Genomic DNA, 21,471 nt, shown 5'->3' with positions numbered 1-21,471 from the left:
GGTGATGCATTATTTCAATTTCAGTGGGATACAACATTTACCCAGAATTTTCATTTATCCCATTATTTGATTTTACTTTTAATTTAGATTTAATGTTTTTCAAAAATTACCAAACAAATAAACGGGAGAATTCATTAAAATATTGTTATACCTGTGAATTATAGTGTAACTCATTAGTCATGACTTAACAACATATTAAATAAAATAAACAATACATATAAATGAATATCTCAATAACTCAAGTAACTAATTTGCAGACCTCTATATTATAATTATTGAAACAAAGTAAGAAATGTATATCTGCAGTCACATTTATCATTGATAAGAAAATAATAATAATAAAAATAATAATACTTATTGATTTGTATGAAGAATTATCATTTTCTTCAGTGTTAGAAAATAGAAATTGTATTATGCAACTTTATATTTCTTTTAAGCACGGAAGCTTTTCCAGGCTTTTGAGGAGCTTGTATAGACAACCTACTTCTACATTTGCTGTTCCAAAAAAGGGTTAAGAAAGTTCTATTAATAACAGGAGTCAGTGTGGCTAGCTGTGAAAGATAAGATCTGTGACTAGTAAATCAAAATGCCTCAATAAAATACTTTACTATACAATGCAAAACGAATATTACATTACATGGTGTTAGCTTTCTTCCGCACGCCTTTTTCCTGTGTGAGGGTCTTTATTTTCATACGCTCACAGTCTTTATGTAATAGCAGAACTTCTCATTGGGTTTCCTAAATATTGGATGTGAAAAGATAGTTATATTTTATGTGTTAATACAATGGCCGGGCAGAACCCATTAGCCGATTATTTGATGCAGGCTACTTTTCTAGTGACTGACATCTAATGTGCGCCTGTGGGGTGTGTACTCTTTGAAGTGTGACAGTTGTGATGAGCACTGCTATTAAGGCTTAAAAATTTGTAAACTGTGTTGATAATAGTTTGGTTAATCTGGATTTTATGTCAATATTCTGACATCTAAAGGAAAAGATAAAGGATTTGGACGTGGTTTTGCGTCCACTTCAAATACGCAATATCTATCATCTATCTATCTATCTATCTATCTATCTATCTATCTATCTATCTATCTATCTATCTGTCTGTCTGTCTGTCTGTCTATCTATCTACCTATCTCATATTTATCTATCTATCTATCTATCTATCTATCTATCTATCTATCTATCTATCTATCTATCTATCTATCTATCTCATATCTATCTATCTATCTATCTATCTATCTATCTATCTATCTATCTATCTATCTATCTATCTATCTATCTATCTATCTATCTATCTATCTGTCTGTCTGTCTGTCTGTCTGTCTATCTAATCTATCTATCTATCTATCTATCTATCTATCTATCTGTCTGTCTGTCTGTCTGTCTGTCTGTCTGTCTGTCTGTCTGTCTATCTACCTATCTCATATCTATCTATCTATCTATCTATCTAATATCTATCTATCTATCTATCTATCTATCTATCTATCTATCTATCTATCTATCTATCTATCTATCTATCTATCTATCTATCTAATCTATCTATCTATCTATCTATCTATCTATCTATCTATCTATCTATCTATCTATCTATCTATCTATCTATCTATCTATCTTCCTTTAAGGTGCTGTATTATCACATTTTCAGAAAAATAAAATACACGTTTTCTTTATTGGTTTGTTAGCGTTTTCTTGGCTTATCTGAGCCATTTTAAATGTAATGACTTGGCTCCTGAGACCCACCATGATCTGACATTGACAACTACTTCCCCTTTTAATGAAAACATATAGACAGTTGTGATATTCCCATTATTGTTAATGGCATTACTAAATAAATATGTTTTTGTTTAAGATCCTAATCTCTTAAAGCATATGTATAATTAAATGACAAACCCACCCAAAACATTTGTCTAACTTAGACACTAACCCTAAATGAACCCTAACTCTTAGTTTGCCATAAACATGTCAGATGAATTGGACAGTCTTGACTACTTTTTCCAATTGTTAACCCTTAAATTATTCATTTTTGCAAACAACCAATAAATGTGACATTTTAATCTGCCATGTTGGAATTTGTCCCCCAAAATATGTCCCCCCAAATCTGCTGTCAGGGAAAACAAGGATAGACAAACTGTATAGATATTGATATTAGTTCAAATCTGTATTTCTTATCCAAACTGTTGAAAATAAATCAGAACAGAAGAGGATGGATGTAATCATTTGTTTTGGTTCCAATGGAGACCTGTAATGATAACATCTTAGACCCAAAATAAAAGTGTTGGGACACTTATAGGGAATAAGTTCTTTTTTATGTTGTTTTTTTTGCAAACATTGCAAGAATACTGTATTATTGCATAGATGAGTTGTGTTTCTTAGATGTAGGTCACACAGCCACCAGCCCTTCTCTCCTACACAAATATTCCTATAAGGCTTTGTTATTTCCTTGTTTGTACAGATTATCAAGGCGCTAAGGAAGAAGAGGGACAGGCAAGGTGTTTCTGCTGTCTGTTTAGTTTTAATGAATTCAAAATGGTGGCTGCTATTGCATATTTGTCCCATGTTTTCCTACTTATTTTTTTTCAAATCAACAATAAATTGTAACTAATATAACATAAATGGATGAATATAAAATAAATATAAAATATGACATTAATATAAAATAATTTAAAAGTTATTTATCAAATTAGGAAATGAAGGGATGTTTTTATTGGCATGTCATTAAACAATGAATTTCCATGCTACCTGGTTTTCCAGTCCTAAGAAATTGATGGCATTTTCTCGTACGAGCGCTGCTTCCACTTCATTTAAAAATACTCCTACTGTGAATTGCCGACACACTTGTTGTGGCAGTTCAGAATTTTACAGCCTTCTCCCATTTAAGTGAATGGAAGAATCCTGCAATACTGTGAACCGCCACTAGAACCATCAGCGATACACAGTATAAGCAGGCATGAAATGAAGGGGTCGCAGCACTTGCACAGCCTCTTCAAAACAGCTGATCGACGTGGGTGCCAGGAGTGGGACCCCCACCAATCAGATTTTGTTGGCCTATCCTAAGGATAGGCCATTCATTTCTTAGGACTGGAAAACACCTTTAAAGTATCAGACTAAATTTTTTCCTTTTTCAAGTTTCCCACATTATGATACAAAGATCAGAGTTTATTTCATCAAGGCCTTCAAAGACTCTTTTTTTTTTTCAATCCACACTGTTTTTCTTCTGGTATTCACATGGTCTGTCACATAATAACCACACAGCAGTACACTTAACACTGCTGTAAGTAATCTCATTATAATTGTGCAACTTGAGAGTACAATATTTGTGCGTTGTATAATTCTATTACTATTGCTATATACTAATATTTACACCAGGTCTACACCATCAAAAGGAAACATGTTATAGGGAGGGAAAATAAATCGGAAAAAAGTGGTGCACAAAAATACATAAAAATGACCTTTTATTAATATACTCTACAATAATCAATGGCACAAAATTTAAAACATAGGCAGAAATTTTCGGGTAATTATTGAATAATAACCCACTGGATCATCAAAAGGCTGGATGTTCCCAATATATTTAACCAGCCTGACTACTAGGTACTCTGTTTTTATTTTGTTCACACACAGTGTATATTTTAGTAAATTGAGCCTTGCCACAAAGTAATACAGAAAATCGATTATCTTACAAAAGATAATGGTGGCGCATTGTATGTAAGCCACAGCACCGTGCTGTAGATTCTGCCCCTAGAAGAAGCCAAGACAGACTCGGCGAAACGCGTGTCTGGACGATCATAGGCAGTTAGCATAGGAATGGGAATTACTGCTTAGTTAGTTTAGCCACAATCAAATCTCAGGGCAGAATCTATGCCGCGATGCTGTGGCGTACATACAATGCGCCCCACACACAATTCAATATTGCGCTGATGTAGTTTTCTGCACCTGTGCACGGTATGGGAGCCATCTGATTTGCCTTCCATTCAGCGTGTTCTATACACGCCAAGAGTATACAATGGCAGTAGTCTCCCTGCAACTTGAGTACTGCAGAGTACAATAAGAAGTTACCACGTGGGACTCCGGTTTAGCCGCTTTTCCTGTTACCTGTATGGCGTGTGCTGCCAAGTTAGATTGAGCTGTGGTAACGATTTGCTTTGCATCCAGTGAAGGTAATACCACTGGTAGCAGGACAACCTGTAATACAATTCAACACAATTATGCTGCAAATATGTACCAACATTGTTATAACACAAATTAATTCAATATAAGTCTAACAAAACACTAAATAACTAATAGCTTATTGCAGTTGGGACTTTTGTAAGATAATAGATGTTCTGTATTACTTTGTAGCAAGAATCAACTAACTAAACTAAACTAAACTAAACACTGTGTGTGAACAAAATAAACACAAGGCATCTAGTAGCGAGACCAGTTACATTTATTGGGGACATCCAGCCTTCTGATCCCTTGAGTTAATATTCAATAATTATTTGAAAATTTCTGCCTACGTTTTAAATTTTATGCCATTGATTATTTTAAAGTATATTAATAAACTGTATTTTTTATGTATTTTCTGCATAGCTTTTTCCCATTTCTTTTCCCTCCCTACTATATTATATAAGTAATGTCATGGACTGGCAAGTCATTTGTATAAAGAAATGCTCCTTCTGTAGGATCCTTTAATATCAATATACACATGATAAATGCAGCATTGGGGCAATTTGGACCCAACTCCAAATGTAAACAGCTCCTATCCTAAAAAGGTGTTCTTCCCAGCAAGAATCTTTTCTTCTCCATACAGTACTGAGTGGAAAAAGTAAATAATAGTCCCTATAGTAGCCACAAAATTGATCTCATAGAAGTTGTAACTTTTTAGCCCCAATAACTTATCTGGTACAGACCTGCACAGCACTCAAAGCATACGTCCAGTGAAAAATAAAAAAAACGATACAGTGCTCTTAGATCCTGATGTACCGAACCTTTGGCCACTTTTGGTGCAGAACATTTATTCCACCTATTTCACTAACAGAAAGTTAGAATTGTTTAGTTACAGTTATAGTAGAGTTACAGCCCGGTCACAGTCACTGTTTCTAAAAGCTTGTTAGCTTACATTACCCTTGATACTCCTCTTCCTCCTCTGTTAGTATACTCCTGTAGTCACTCCCCTCTATCTATCTATCTATCTATCTATCTATCTATCTATCTATCTATCTATCTATCTATCTATCTATCTATCTATCTATCTATCTATCTATCTATCTATCTATCTATCTATCTACTTTTGCTGATGGCATCAGCCGAGGAATGCAGTAATTTAAGTCTCCTCTTCCTCTAATCTACAGGGTGGGCCATTTATATGGATACACCTAAATAAAATGGGAATGGTTGGTGATATTAACTTCCTGTTTGTGGCACATTAGTACATATACTAATGTGCCACAAACAGGAAGGGGGGAGGGGGTAACTTTTCAAGCTGGGTGTTGACCATGGTAGCCATTTTGAAGTTGGCCATTTTGTATCCAACTTTAGTTTTTTCAATGGGAAGAGGGTCATGTGACACATCAAACTCATCGAGAATTTCACAAGAAAAACAATGGTGTGCTTGGTTTTAACATTACTTTATTCTTTCATGAGTTATTTACAAGTTTCTGACCACTTATAAAATGTGTTCAAAGTGCTGCCCATTGTGTTGGATTGTCAATGCAACCCTCTTCTCCCACTCTTCACACACTGATAGCAACACCGCAGAAGAAATGCCTCCCGATCTGACCCCCTTAGACTTTTATCTTTGGGGTAATCTGAAGGCAATTGTCTATGCTGTGAAGATACGAGATGTGCAGCAACTGAAACTACGGATACTGGAAGCCTGTGCTAGCATTTCTTCTGCAGTGTTGCTATCAGTGTGTGAAGAGTGGGAGAAGAGGGTTGCTTTGACAATCCAACACAATGGGCAGCACTTTGAACACATTTTATAAGTGGTCGGAAACTTGTAAATAACTCATGAAAGAATAAAGTAACGTTAACACCAAGCACACCATTGCTTTTCTTGTGAAATTCTCGATAAGTTTGATGTGTCACATGACCCTCTTCACATTGAAAAACCTAAAGTTGGATACAAAATGACCAACTTCAAAATGGCCGCCATGGTCAACACGCAGCTTGAAAAGTTTCCCCCATCCCATATACTAATGTGCCACAAACAGGAAGTTAATATCACCAACCATTCCCATTTTATTTTGGTGTATCCATAGAAATGGCCCACCCTGTATATTGAAATGGAGTGCGCAGCCTGAAAGTGAATGAAGTTAATACACAACATAGAGCACATAAGTTTTTAATTCTAGATTAGTAGCTTGAACTTACACATTGAGGTACATATCTAAGGGTAAAGTTGACACTGTACATGATGCTACTACTTGTGATATAGATTATTCCAGTAAAAAAAAAAAAATACCATGAGTAATTGCTTTGAACGTTAATATCTAGTGCAAATCCAACAATATTGACATTATTTAATTTGAATACACTAATCAAAGCTTTAACTAACCATGTAAAAATTTTTAATGTTACGTACTATATACACATGTGCATTAAGCGAGTTTTCCTAAAAAGGTTTTATGACTTATCCATAGGATAGGTCATAAAGAATTGATCGGTCAAGGTCTGTCTGCTGTGACAAGAACAGATACTGAGAACATATTTTTGTCCCATTCACCATTGGAAGGCAGGTCGCACATGCTTCCATTAGTTGAACGCCTACTGGTTGATGTTTTATGACCTATCCTATTGATTTATTATCAAGTCTCAGTCATTTCGAGCAAATTATATTTTAGAAAGCAACTATGAATAACCAGCAACGCATATATGTACAAAATTAGAAAATTATAGGAATATTTTAGACAAAACTGATACATCGTTATGCCTTGTGCAATGCCTGAGGGGGTTAGTACTTCACAGATGGATTCTCTCTTTGGTGTTCTTTGAATCGCTGTGTCATGCACCACCCCCTCAGGCCTAGCACTTGGCATAACACAATGCATCAGTTTTCCCTGGAGCGACCCTTTAATAATTGTAAAGTGGTAAAGAAATTATTTCTTAAATTTTCTTTAAAATTTGGATTTTTATATAGCAATACCAGGTGTTCTCCTGCAGGTCTATTATTTATGGCAGTCAATGGTCATGAAGCAGATTGTGTCTGATGAGGGGACTTCATAAGGGATATTAAAGTTCTGTACTGCCATGTTCCAATAATGCCACTATCTTATGTTATTGTTCTATGATTAATTGAATATACTGTCAAAAATAGTTCCATTATAAAACTTATATTGTATTTCATTAAGTACAATCCTAAAGAAGTGGAACCATAGTCCTAATCTACCAGTACCAATTAGTCAAGATCGGGGCGAACACTAATGTAAAAATAAAATTAACAATGCTTCATAAAAGGGAAACTTAGCGTTCAGTCCAGTTTATTTACTTGCAATTCAATGTTATCTTTTGGTACCTGGTTGCAGCCAGGATAGGCCGACTATAGCGTTACCTAAAGTGGTTTTCCCAACTTGGCCTATTTGAAGAAAGGGTTGGATTTTACTAAACGGGTTATCCTACGAAAAAATATTATACATAAACAGAAAAGAAAAGTAGTTTTTCAATATAAATTTACTAAAAAATATTTTTCTGTGCTGAAATAACTTATATTGGTGTCAGTGGTAGCATCTCTGATATGCGCATCCACCTTTTACATCGGGCAGTGGTGGTCATGCATGCAGAGTTACTGCGCTTCTCTCTTTTCGGTGTTGCGCAGTGATCTTTCCTCGTGATGCAGACCATTCATTATGCCTATGTACTATCAATATTCACTAACCGTAACATTAAAAAAAAAGCAGCAAAATTAGGTTTTCAGCAGAGATTCTTCCATTAATTATATTAGAATTATGTTCAATGTTAATCCTAGGATTTTTTTTTCTTGGGTGAAAAAAACGCCTTTAAGTCATTGCTAATTAACAATATACAAATGTTTTTTTTATTAGATCATTCACTTACTATGATCTTGTGACACTTGCTATATCCTGGATTGCCCATTCTGCTTTCCTTGTTTGCGGGCGGGTATACTGCCTGATCCCATGGGACTCGAGAGCAGATCATGCAGGATCGTGTAAGATAAGGTTAATCAAAGCATCCTGTTTATCTGTATTGGAAAATATATAAGCTGGACAGCTCCAAGCTGCTGACACTGCGTTATCTTGCCGATCGCTACTGCACATGTGCAAGCTATATATGAGAAGCCCGACGGTAAAATGAAGTTTAATTTGGATAAATATAAGGTTATGCACTTGGGCCGAGGAAACAAATTTTACAATTATGCATTAAATGGTAAAACACTGGGTAAAACTACAACTGAAAAATATTTGGGGATATTGCTGGACAGTACATTAACCTTTAGCAACCAGTGCCAGGAAGCTGCTGCCAAGGCAAATAAAATTATGGGATGCATCAAAAGAGGCATATATGCTCATGACAAGAACATAGTTTTGCCTCTATATAAATCACTAGTCAGACCACATATAGAATATTGTGTACAATTTTGAGCATCTGTGTATAAGAAGGACATGACTGAACTAGAACGAGCACAAAGGAGGGTGAACCAGGTAATGAAGGGAATGTGCGGATTGCAGTACCAAGAAAGGTTATCAAACTTGGGAGCATTCAGTTTAGAAAAAAAATGGCTTAGGGGCGATCTAATAGCAATGTACAAATATATAACTGGACAGTACAGAGATCTTTTTAATAATCTTATTACACCTTGGCCTGTAACAAGGGGGCATCCTCTATGTCTAGAGAAAAAAAGGTTTCACCACCGTCACAGACGGGGATTCTTTACTGTGAGGGCAGTGAGGCTATGGGACTCTCTACCACAGGATGCTGTGATGGTTGATTGACCTTTGCCATATATATTGTTATATCTATCACAACTAAAACTCGAAAACAATGTTTAAAAACTCATGTTAATTTCAATATTGATTAAGCAAAACAATCCTGCTCACGCATAGTTCTACGACATGGCAAAACCATGTCAATTTAAATTTTATGTTATCAATGATATATTATTGATTTATTTTTACATTTCAAAATTTGATATGATAGAAATATAGATTAACCCCTTTGAGCACCCACACGTGCTATTATGTCCGGGTGCGGAGGGTGATGTTTAGAGCGTGCTCACGTGCTGTTGCTGGCTGTTTAAGCCCTCAAAAGCTGCCGTCAATCGCGACCGCAGGATCTGAGGCATTGAAAAGAGGGTGCAGCCCCCTCCGACAGCTCAACCCCCCCTCGCAACGAGATGAGGGGAGGTGACGGTTGTCATGGCAGCCCAGGGGCCTAATGAAGGCCCCAAGGGCTGCCTTCACACTGCCTCTGTTAAGCCCTGCGGGTGGCAGGGCTTCACAGAAGCCTGTAAAAAGGACAATATAATGCAACACGTTAGTATTGCAGTGTATTGTATCAGTGATCTAATGATAATAAATAATAAATGATAATGATAATAAACCCCCTTTTTCCATTTTCCCCTAAAGTAATGTAAAAAATAAAAAAAGTAAACAAAATTGGTATCGCTGCATCCGTAAAAGTCTGAACTATTACAGTATAGCATTATTTAACACGCACAGTGAATGCTGTAAAAAAGAAAAATTTAAGACGCCAAAATTACCGTTTTTTGGTCAACTTAGCTCTCAAACAAAATGTAATAAAAAGTGAGCAAAAAATTCTATGTACCAAAAAATTGTAGCGATAAAAATTACAGCTCGTCCCGCAAATAATAAGGCCTCACACCACTCAATTAGTAAAAAAAATGTAAAAGTTATGGCTCCCAGAATGTGGCGGCACAAAACATTTTTCTTTTTAACAAAGTTTTTTTCAATAAAAGTAGTAAAATATAAAAAAAAACCTATATTTAACAATTGAGGAATTGTATTTTTTTCCAATTTGAGCCCGCAAATAATTTGTTTTCAGTTTCCCAGTACATTATATGGGACTATAAATGGTACAAAAAAAACTACAATTCCTCCCACAAAAAATAAGCACTCACACCACTCTATTAACGGAAAAATAAAAAAGTTATGGCTCTTGGAATGCGGAGAGTGAAAAACTAAAGGAACAATAAAAAATGTCTATTATTATTATTATTATTATTATTATTATTATTATTATTATTATTATTATCATTTTCACCAACACCATCATCATTTTGGTATCACTGCTGTCATCACCAAAGGGTTGTCCCACCAAAAAACATCATATTTATTGTAAAGATTAAAAAAACAAAAACAATGTACTGTTTGCCATTTAAATGATGTTAAAAACTAACCAGTCAAGAGTTAACTTAAATTTACTTACATAGTATGGCGCCACCTGATGTTCAAAGTGTATAACAATGTGCACATCCACCAAATGAGTAAGAGCTTGTGGACGCGCATGCTCAGTCACTCTTCCCACAGACAGTTCTCTGCATAGTGATCCTCTGATCACTGCAGAGCAGCCAAAAGAAATAGTAACAGACTTTCTTTACATTGGAATATACAAAACTGATTTTAAAGATAAAAATAAAAAAAATAGCCATGAAGTCTGGTTTTATTATCCCTTTAATGACATTATGATTGGGGTATTTTTGGAGCCTGGTCAATATGCGCAAGTTTTTGGTATGTGTTGGTTTAAAGGCTATCATTTTTTAATTTTATATGGATACCTAATAGATTTTTTTTTTCATACATAAAAAGCTTTATTACCATTTCTTATAATCTGTGTAGTTTTGTTTTTACAGTTATTAGGGATAAGAAAATAAAAAAAATTAAGTTGTAAAAAAAAAAAAAAACTTTTTTAAATTTGTACCCTATAAATGTAATTCTCTTATTAACAGTTTGTTTACCATTATTTTACCATATATATATTTTTTTACACACGTTAACTCCCAAAAGGTTACAACAGAAATTTGAGGAGGGTGGGGTCATTATAATTGTACATTTCAATTTTTACACAATAGTTTCTCTGAATAGTTTCCTACCCTTTGTAAAGAGATCTCAGCATGAAAACCCATGATCTATTACATGATAATAAATAGTGATTAATACATAAATAGTTCCATATTAATTAATGCAACATATTGAGAACTGTGTATATGCCAATGGAAAGCAGAAGTGGTAACAAAAATGTTCTAGCAATATTTGTCAAGAGCATATATATGTGTGTGTGTGTGTGTGTGTGTGTGTGTGTGTGTGTGTGTGCGCGCGCATCACATGAAAAAGAAGTGTGCGTCATGTGTGAGAGATAGTGGAGACAAAAGCCAGAGGACTTGTCCATATTGGCGAATCTGATTTCTTATTTCATTTTTAGACCTGCATTGAAAGAATAAAAGCTGTTATCTGATTGGTTTCTCCAGTTGTTTTCAATATTCGTTTTCATACATGGGGCCCCTTAGATCCTTGGCCCTGATGAAAAATCTGTACCTGGCCCCCTCAATCAACAAATGCCATTAAGACGTCCTCAGATAACATAGTCTTGGTTTGGCCCTCTGCCTATTGTTACGATGGTAGTGGTCTGCAAGCAGTTAAATACAGTGTTTATGATTGGAAACATTGGCAGGAAATCAGCAACAAATTACATTTTATTTCCTCTTCCCTTACCTCTCTCCTACTCATGACTTTATTTTTTTTTCCTTTCCTGTCCTTGCAGTCTGTACTTGGATGTCTTAAATATACTTATGTCGGTGGATATGTGCCAATCAGACTATGTTGAAACTTAAGTGGGCACTTCCACCATAAACAGTTGTGGCATAGCCATATGATGTCATGAAGGTATGATTGGTTGGAGACTGACCGCTGGAACCTCCATCAATTCTGAGAACAAGTGCCCGTTTCCCCAGAGGAGATATAGCCACCAATAGATGGGCTGTTTCCATTGTAGTTTGTGGGAAATACATAAACAGCCGAGTGAGCACACTATATTTGTAATGAGAAACCCCTTTGATATATTCATAACTTAAATATGTATTTATTTTTTTGGGATCAATATCAAATTATGTGTGAAATAATAGTCATTAACAGTTATTTTACTTTTACAGGTTAAGAAACCGTGCACAGAATCAGATGTTCCAGAGCCTCAAAATTCCAGGTAACTGGCTTTAAAATATTTCACGATTAGCAGATGGAGTACAAAAGTGATTTATAAGGAGGTGGCGCTGCTTTCATGACAAAATCATATCCAAGGACCATGAGCGTGAAAGAAAACAGAGGCAGAAAGACCTGGGTGTATGGCATATGGGCCAGGCGAACATGCCTTGAAATGTAACTCACACCAGGCATGCTAATGGTGTTAATGGCTTTTACAATTAATACGAGAGTGGAATGGAGAAGACGGGAGGAGATAAAAGCAGAAACACTTTGCAGGAACAATATTGCCAACTTGTCACCTGTTACACATCAGAAGGAATGGTTATTCTCTAACTCCCAGCTGAAATAAACTCTCCATCCAAAATTAATGGTTCTTTTTAATTCTGAGGTGATGCTGGAAACACCTAGTCGACTGCATGTAACATCTATGAGAGCATAGGTTAAAGTCTGTAACTCGTGTGATTGACTATGTATATTGTTTTTATGTAAAAAATAAGAAAATACTCAAATTCCAATCATTTTCCAAAAATAAATATTGGTAATTTGAGTGAAATTATAAGGGATAGATAGATAGATAGATAGATAGATAGATAGATAGATAGATAGATAGATAGATGATAGATAGACAGACAGATAAGATAGATAGATAGATAGATAGATAGATAGATAGATAGATAGATAGATAGATAGATAGATAGATAGATAGATAGATAGATAGATAGATAGATAGATAGATAGATAGATAGATAGATATGAGATAGATAGATAGATATGAGATAGATAGATAGATAGATACAGTGTCTTAAGACTGTATCCCCCCCCCCCCTTTAGTGTTTTTTCTTTTTTTTTTGCATCACAACCTTGAACCTAACGGTTGTTTTAGGGCTGCGTGCCATTTGATTTACACAACTTATCTACCACTTTGAAAGTGCAAAATATGTTTTACTGTGACACAAACAATAATCAAAACAAAAAACACAGAACTTCTAAAGTCCATAACCCCGGAAAGTCAATACTGTGTGCAGCCACCTTTTGCTGCGATTACAGATACAAGTCTCTTGGGTTATGTCTCTATTAGCTTAGTACATGCAGACACTGGGATTTTGCCCATTCTTCCAGGCAAATCTGCTCCAACTCCTTCAAATTAGATGTGCTGCGTTGTGTACAGCGTCTTCACGTCATGCCGCAGATTCTCAATTGGATTGAGGTCTGAACTTTGACTCGACCATTCCAAGACATTTACATGTTTCTCCTTAAACCCCTCCAGTGTAGCTTTAGCAGTATGTTGACGGTCATTGTCCTACTGGAAGGTGAACCTCCGACCCAGTCTCCAACCACTGGCAGACTGAAACAAGTTTTACTTAAGAATTGCCCCGTTTTTACTGCCATCCATCTTTCCTTTAATCCTGACCAGTTTTCCAGTCCCTGCAGATAAAAGCATTCCCACACCATGATGCTGCCGCCATCATGCTTCACTGTGGGTATAGTGTTCTTGTGGTGATGGGAAGTGTTTGGTTTGCTCCACACACGTAATTTCCCATTATGGCCAAAATATTACATTTAAATGTTTTCTCACCAGAGAACCTTCTTCCATGTGTTTGCAGAGTCTGCCACATGCTGTTTGGTGAACTCAAAATGTGTTTTCTTATTTTTTTTAATGCAATGGCTTTTTTCTGGCCACTCATCCATAAAGCCCCACTCTGGTGTGTACATCTTATAGTGGTCCTATGGACCGATAGTTCTATCTCCGCTGTGGATCTCTGGAGCTCCTTCAGTGTTATAGTTTGTGTCTTTTTGTAATCCTCAGAATAATTCCCTCCTTGACCGGTTTTGTAAGTTTTGTGTGGGCGACCTTCTCTTGTCAGGTTTCTAGTTGTGCCATATTTTTTCAATTGTGCTATAATGGATTTAATGGTGCTCCGTGGGTTGTTCAAAATGTTAGATATTTTTTTATAGCCCAACCGTGATCTATAGTTCTCCACAACTTCATCTCTGACCTGTTTGGAGAGCTCCTTGGTCTTCATGTTGCTTGCTGAGTGATGTTGCAGACTTAGGTGTCTTTCAGAATAGGTGTATTTGTACTGACATCATGTGACAGATCATGTGACACTTTGATTATACACAGCGAGACCTTATACAACTAATTATGTGACATCCGAAGTTAATTCGTTTGACCAAAGCTTATTTAGGGGTTACATAGAAGAGAGGATGAATAAATATGCACTCACAACTTTTTTTTTTTAATTCTATTTTTTTAAAAGGTATTTTTTATTCCACTGTATCAATTTTGACTATTTTGTCAGGTTCATTACATAAAATCAAATTTAAAATCCATTTTAATTGCAGGTTGTAATTCAATAAAGCAGGAAGAGGGTGAATACTATCACAATGCACTGTAGTTATTTGGAGGGCTATCATGATTCTGTTTACAATAGCAAATTCACATATATTTTTTCTCGCTCGGATGTGCTTTATGTAACTATGTCAGAATAAATATGCTACCTACTTATGAGTTAGAGTATGTTCTCGTATGTATGTTTTTGACAGTAGGAATATCATACTGTAGTCTGCAGTGGTTTTCTTAACACTTATCGAAATCTCATGGACCCCATTATGAGCCACTACGGTAGCCTTGGTAATAGTGTAAACAGATCGTAAGTTTATCTTTGCTGACTTGCTTAAGGGCACATTAAGACGTGGCGGAATTGCTGTTGAATTCCTCTATGGACAGTCCACAGTGGAATTCTGCAGCAGCCGTTTTTACATTTGTTTCTATACATTTTTAGGAAGCTTAGTTCAGACATTGCAGAAAATAACTGTGTTGAATTTAGTCTGCGGTGCAGAATTTTCCCTCCGCAGCATGCTCATTCCATTGCGGAGAAGAAGCGGAATTTCACTGCGTATTTCAGCCTTTTTAATGCAAAAACTGAAATCTGTGGCAAGCCCGCTGTGATATCTGCAACGTCTGAATTACCTGTCAAATATGCAAATGTTGGTGCAGATATGTTGTGTAATTGCCCCAAATCTGCACCAACATTTGCAGCGAAAAAACTCTGCCAAGTCTGAACATGGCCTATGAGTACGGAGTCATTTCCATGGCAATAGGTATTGATTGCTTCTTTCTAAAACTGTGATAATTATATTTCTGAGGATCAGATTTATTGTTCAAAACCTTGGACTGTGTGAGTAAAAAAAAATGCCACTATTCTCATGATGGATTGGTAAAATTTCCATCTTTTCATTACAGTTTTGACTTATTTTTCAGTTCATTTTGTTCTGGGCTACATAGACAAAATTACCTGCTAATATCTGGAAACTATGAACAAGCAGACCAGATGCTGTTGATGGATCCAATTGTTCCAATTTAGTGTCCCTATTTAATACTTTGGTTACATAATAGTATAGTGTTATAAGTGTGTTATAGGTCTGATTGGCTGTTGACACCAATATACCTCTTGAAGCCAGGTCTCGACTAACATATAAATCATTCCCAGATTGGTTTATTAAAGAGGTTCTCCCTAAATACATTTTATCGACATTTGAATTATAACACAGCCCGAGTTGGGGATCAGCAAGTTGTGACGTCAGTCAGTCAGTCTCTCTATTTATACCTATTAGACTCACATCTAGGCTCTCATAAGACTGAATAGAGAGACCGACGTACTGTCCACACAGCAGACACTGTACGATTCAGTTAGTCAGAGTGGTGGTCATGTAACCAAACGGCAGCCCGGAACGGAGTCTGAAACTACAAGATTAAAGCAATAGGTGAGTTTTATAACCATCTTAATTATAAACAGGGGGCCCGAAAACATTTTTGCTGGGAGTGCTTCTTCAAGGATTCTTTCACAGGACTGGCGCATAGAAGATGTAGTACCAGTATTTAAAAAGGGGTCAAAAAGTGAGATGAAACTATGAGCCTGTAATTCTAACTTCCATTGTGGGTAACTGTTTAAAGGTTTTCTAAGAGATGCTATCCTGAAGTATCCTAATCAAAATAAACTTATAACTTAATATCAGTATGGGTTTATGAGGGATCGGTCCTGTCAAACTAATCTGACCAGCATTTATTAGGGTGTAAATTCTAGATTGGACCACTTGTCATATATCTGTATTGTTTCAAACATTTGATTATGTTCCACATAAAAGGTTGGTACATAAAATGAGAATGCTGGGTCTGAGGGAAAATGTGTGCAAGTGGATAATTGTGAAAACAGAGGGTGGTTATTAACGGTACATACTCAGATTAGGTCACCGTTACTAGTGGGGCACCACCGGGGTCAGTATTGGATTTTATTCTTTTTAGTATATTAACGAATTTATAGAGGACTTCTGGAGTAAAATATAATTTTTTTGCAAATGATACTAAACTGTGTAAAGTAATTAATACAGTAGGGACGGATTTTTTGTTACAAACAGATTTGGATAAATTGGAGGCTTTCACAGAGAACCGGAAAATGAGGTTTAACATAGATAAATGTAAAGTTATGCCCTTGGGAAGGGAAAATACATGCCATCATTACATACTAAATGGGAAAACACCAGGTAAAACTCATATGGAAATGGGCTTATGAATATAAGTCAACAGTAAACTTGGCAGCAGCTGTCTGACACTGGCTGCTGCAGCTAAGGCAAATAAGGTCATGGGATCAAAAGGAGCATAGGTACACATGATGAGATCATAATTCTACCACTTCACAAATAACTAGTCAGACCGTACATGGAATGTTGCGTACACTTTTGGTCACCAGTGTGAAAGTAAGACATAGTAAAGTTTGAGCAGGTTTAAAGGCAGGCAACTAAAGTAAAAAATGGAATGGGTGGATTGTAGTACCCAGAAAGATGATTAACCCCTAATTGACCAGCCTATTTTAAACCTTAGTGACCAAGCTATTTTTTTGCGTTTTTTTCATCTATATTCAGCTATAACTTTTTTATTTTTGCGTCAACATAGCTGTATAAGGTCTTGTTTTTTGCGGGACAAGTTTTATTTTTTAATAGCACTATTTTGGGGTACATATAATTTATTGATTAACTTTTATTAACTTTTTTGGTGGGGTAATAGAAAAAACCCCATAAATTTCACCACACTTTTTTTCGTTTTAGATTTACGCTGTTTACTGTGTGGTATAAACAACATAATAACTTTATTGAGTGGGTCATTACGATTGTGGCGATACCAAATTTATATAGATTTTGTAGTTTTACTGCTTTTACATCGTAAAAACACTTTTTTTTCAAAATGATTTGTTTTTGTGTCGCCATGTTTTAAGAGCCATAATTGTTTTATTTTTACTCCAATGCAGTTGTATGAGGGCTTGTATTTTGCGGGACGACATCTAGTTTTATTGGTACCATTTTGGAGTACGAGCAACTTTTTGATCACTTTTTATTAAATGTTTTTTTGAAGACAGGATGAACAGAAAACAGCAATTCTGGCATTGTTTTTTTCTTTTATATTTTACGGTGTTCACCGTGCGGGTTAAATAATGTAATCGTTTTATAGATGGGGTCGTTACGGACAGGGCGATACCAAATGTGTGTAATGTTTTAATTATTATTTTTTTTTAATATATTAATCTATTTTAGAAGGGAAAAAGTGGGTTTATAATTTTCTTTATTTTGGATTTTAATTTATTTATTATTAACAATATTAAACTTTATGATAACTTTATTTTTAGTCCCACTAGGGGACTTCACTATGCGATCTTCTGATCGCTCTTATAATACACTGCAATACTTCTGTATTGCAGTGTATTATTCCCTGCCAGCGTAAAACTGACAGGCACCAGCTAGGTCATGCTTCAGGCATGGCTTAGCAGGCACTCGCTACAGGCAGACCTAGGGGCCTTCGTTAGGCCCCCGGCTGCCATAGAAGCCATTGGCACCCTGCTATTGCAATTGCATGGTGCCGATGTGGTGAGAGAGGGAGCACCCTCCCTCCAAAACCACTTGGATGTGGCGCTCAATATTGAGCGCCGCATCTAAGGGGTTAAACGGGTGAGATCGATGTTGAAATCAATCCCGCCTGTTAGTGCAGGTGTCCGGCTGTCTTTAGCCTGCCCGACACCCGCTTTAGCTGGCACAGGACACCCGTGCCAGGCTTATGTCAAAGCTCTGTGAAAAGACGGCGCTCTGACATAAGTATCCTTAATGGCCGCCGTGAAAAGGCGAATTGGCCATTGTTAAGGGGTTAAAATTGGAGTTATTTTGTTGGGAAAAAGATGTGCTAGGTTTAGAGTTTCTTTATAGATCCATTAGCAATTATTCTCTTCACAAAATGATATTTAGAAGTCACAACCTCAGTGAGAATGCAAGGAAAATTTGCCAATTATAGCACTTTCCTAACATATACTAATAAACCTTTTAGTATAACTGTATACTGATAATGTAGGCATTGGAAAGAGAATAGTCTGTGTCAGCAGGAGTATTATGTATCACCACTTCTCAGAATAAGTAATAGCTACTATATAATATTAACTGTAAAATTAAATCATGTATAGCACTGCGTGCAACCTCATAGAGCCTGGTTTATGGTCATTGACTTTTCATAAACCCCCCCTTATAAGAATAAAGGTATGCAATCATGAAAATGAGCAGGTGGAGTAAGACTATTGCTGTTATTTTGCTTTTTGGATTCATTACGCTTTCTGTTTATTGTGTTTATTAATGATTCGCTGTAATAGATTTAGATACATAGATACATAGAGTGCTCATCTATGGAAATATCGTCAGGACCGATGCTGTTACACAGATTACAAACAATAAGAACAATGTGGACCTATATGAGTTGTCCATGTGTGCTGGCACCACTCAGTATTTTGCTTGTGGAGAATTATTTTTAAGGTGACCATGGCTGCAAAGTCCTGAATTTGACAGTGGGCATCGACATTGAGGTGTATCCCAATATATAAATGATGTATGAAAGAAACAATAGAAAAACTTCTTATTAGGAGCACTGCCATATGTGGCCCAGAGAAACATGAAGTCCAGGCTACAAAAGCTGTGAAGAACTGGATTCCTTACACGTTTCAACCTCCCATTGAGGACTTCATCCAGTTCTATTGTAGCCTGACTTCACGTTTCTTTGGTCCACATTTAGCAGCACTCCAAGGAAGAAGTTTTTTTATCTTAAGGCTGTTTCATACTTTTTATCTTTGTTAAAGTCACCCAAGCACTAAAAGAATAAAAAGTTGCATGCCCATCTGTAAATTTGCTGCAGTCCCTGGCACGACATTTTCTTGCACAACCAGACTTTTCCTTTTGATATTTTTTTTTTTAAAAACTACAAAAAATAACCTTAACAAAACATGAAATATACAACAATAATAACATAGAATAATTCTTACAATTAAAGTAGTAATAATTGTAAAACTTTAATTATCTGTTTACATAAAAATGTTGTTCACAGATTCCAGATGTATCAGAAAGGCACATGCAGAGTGATAAATGTGGTGCAACTCGCTAGACTTGTTTGATGTTTTTGTCTTATGCAAATATAATACCAAAATAAAATTCCATTGCTTCTAAGGTGATATCCTCCAGGTTGTACACATGCATTTACCTAGATTTAACTATTTATGAGCAGCATCAGCATTAGCAGTATCAGCATTCTTCTTTAGGAGCATGCAAAAGCAGGGGTTCCATTAAAGTTAGGGGGAGTTCACACATTCCAAACTGAATTTTGAGTGTTAAACGGACAGGCAGTAATACACTGCAATACAAAAATATTGCAGTGTATTATAATAGCGATCTGAGAATCGCATATTAAAGTCCCCTAGTGGGACTAGTAAAAAAGTAAAAAAAAAAAAGTTTAATAAAGTTAATAAAAAAAATGTGAAAAAAAAATGAAAAACCCACTTTTTCCCCTTACAAACTGCTTTAGTATTAAAAAACAAAATAAAAAAAATACACCGACTATAAAGCTATTACATTACTTAACCCGCACGGTGAACGGCGTAAAAAATGTAACAAAAAACGACGGAAAAATTTTCTGTGAATCCTGACTTTAAAAAAAATGTGATAAAAAGTGATCAAAAAGTCGCATCTACTCCAAAATGGTACCAATAAAAACTACGTCTTCCCGCAAAAAAAGCCCTCATACAACCGCATCGGCGAAAAAATAAAAACGTTACGGCTCTTCAAATATGGAGACACAAAAACAAATAATTGTAAAAAAATAGCGTTTTTACTGTGTAAAAGTAGTAAAACATACAAAATCTATACAAGTTTGGTATCGTTGCAATCGTAACAACCCGCTGAATAAAGTTATTGTGTTATTTATACCACACGGTAAACGGCGTAGATTTAAGACGCAAAAAAGAGTGGCAAAATTTCAGATTTTTTTCTATTCCCCCTCCAAAAAAAGTTCATAAAAGTTAATCAATAAATAATATGTACCTCAAAATGGTGCTATTAAAAAATACAACTTGTCCCGCAAAAAAAAACAAACCTTATACAGCTATGTCGACGCAAAAATAAAAAAGTTATAGCTCTTGGAATGCGAGGATGGAAAAACTTAAAAAATAGCTTGGTCATTAAGGTCTAAAATAGGCCGGTCATTAAGGGGTTAAACAATAATATCTTTGCAACCATTTTAAATATCACAACTATTTTTTGTTTTTCACAAGACTTATGAGTCTTTCATTTTCTAGTTTAATTAATTCCATGTTTTAAATTTTTAATGAGCAGACAAATCACAAAAAATGTGAGAAAAAAAACTTTTTGTATTTTTTTTATATGCAGTGGATATAAAACGTCTACACAATCCCTGTTAAATTGCCAGGTTTTTGTCACGTTACAGAATCAGTCCAATATGAATAATTTCAGAACTTTTTCCATCTTTAATGTCACCTATAATCTGTATAATTATATTGAAAAAAACCCTGAAATCATTTAGAGGGGAAAAATAAAAATAAAGAACAAAAATAATGTGGTTGCATAAATATGCATACCCTTAAACTAATACTTTGTTAAATTACCCTTTGACTTTATGACAGCATTTAGTCTTTTTGGGTAGAAGTCTATCAGCATGGCACATCTTGACTTGGCAATTGTTGCCCACTCTTCCTTGCTAAAGTGCTCCAAATCTGTCAGATTGTGAGGGCATCTCCTGTGTACAGCCCTCTTCAGGTCACCCCACAGATTTTCAATGGGATTCAGGCCTAGGCTCTGGCTGGGCCATTCGAAAACATTGATCTTCTTCTGTTGAAGTCATTCTTTTGTTGATTTGGAGGTATGCTTTGGGTCGTTGTTGTGCTGAAAGGTGAAATTCCTCTTTATCTTCAGCTTTTTAGCAGAGGCCTGCAGGTTTTGTGCC

The 21,471-nt window shown here is 35.7% G+C and overlaps 1 protein-coding gene across 2 annotated transcripts in view; it reads left to right on the top strand.

Annotated features, from left to right (window-relative positions):
• Positions 1 to 12,109: 12,109 nt before the first annotated feature.
• The window catches only part of EYA4 (EYA transcriptional coactivator and phosphatase 4), a 121,566-nt gene continuing 112,204 nt past the window's right edge, over positions 12,110 to 21,471 (top strand). For both annotated transcript variants that reach the window (XM_075864307.1, XM_075864308.1), the window contains exon 1: positions 12,110 to 12,153. The gene's annotated coding sequence lies outside the window, so the exon portion shown is untranslated. The remainder of the gene's footprint in view (positions 12,154 to 21,471) is intronic.

This window comes from Rhinoderma darwinii, chromosome 4 (assembly GCF_050947455.1).
Source record: "Rhinoderma darwinii isolate aRhiDar2 chromosome 4, aRhiDar2.hap1, whole genome shotgun sequence".
NCBI classification, from domain to species: Eukaryota; Metazoa; Chordata; class Amphibia; order Anura; family Rhinodermatidae; genus Rhinoderma; species Rhinoderma darwinii.
Note: the sequence above shows the minus strand (reverse complement) of the source record. Positions and strands in the feature narration are given on the sequence as shown.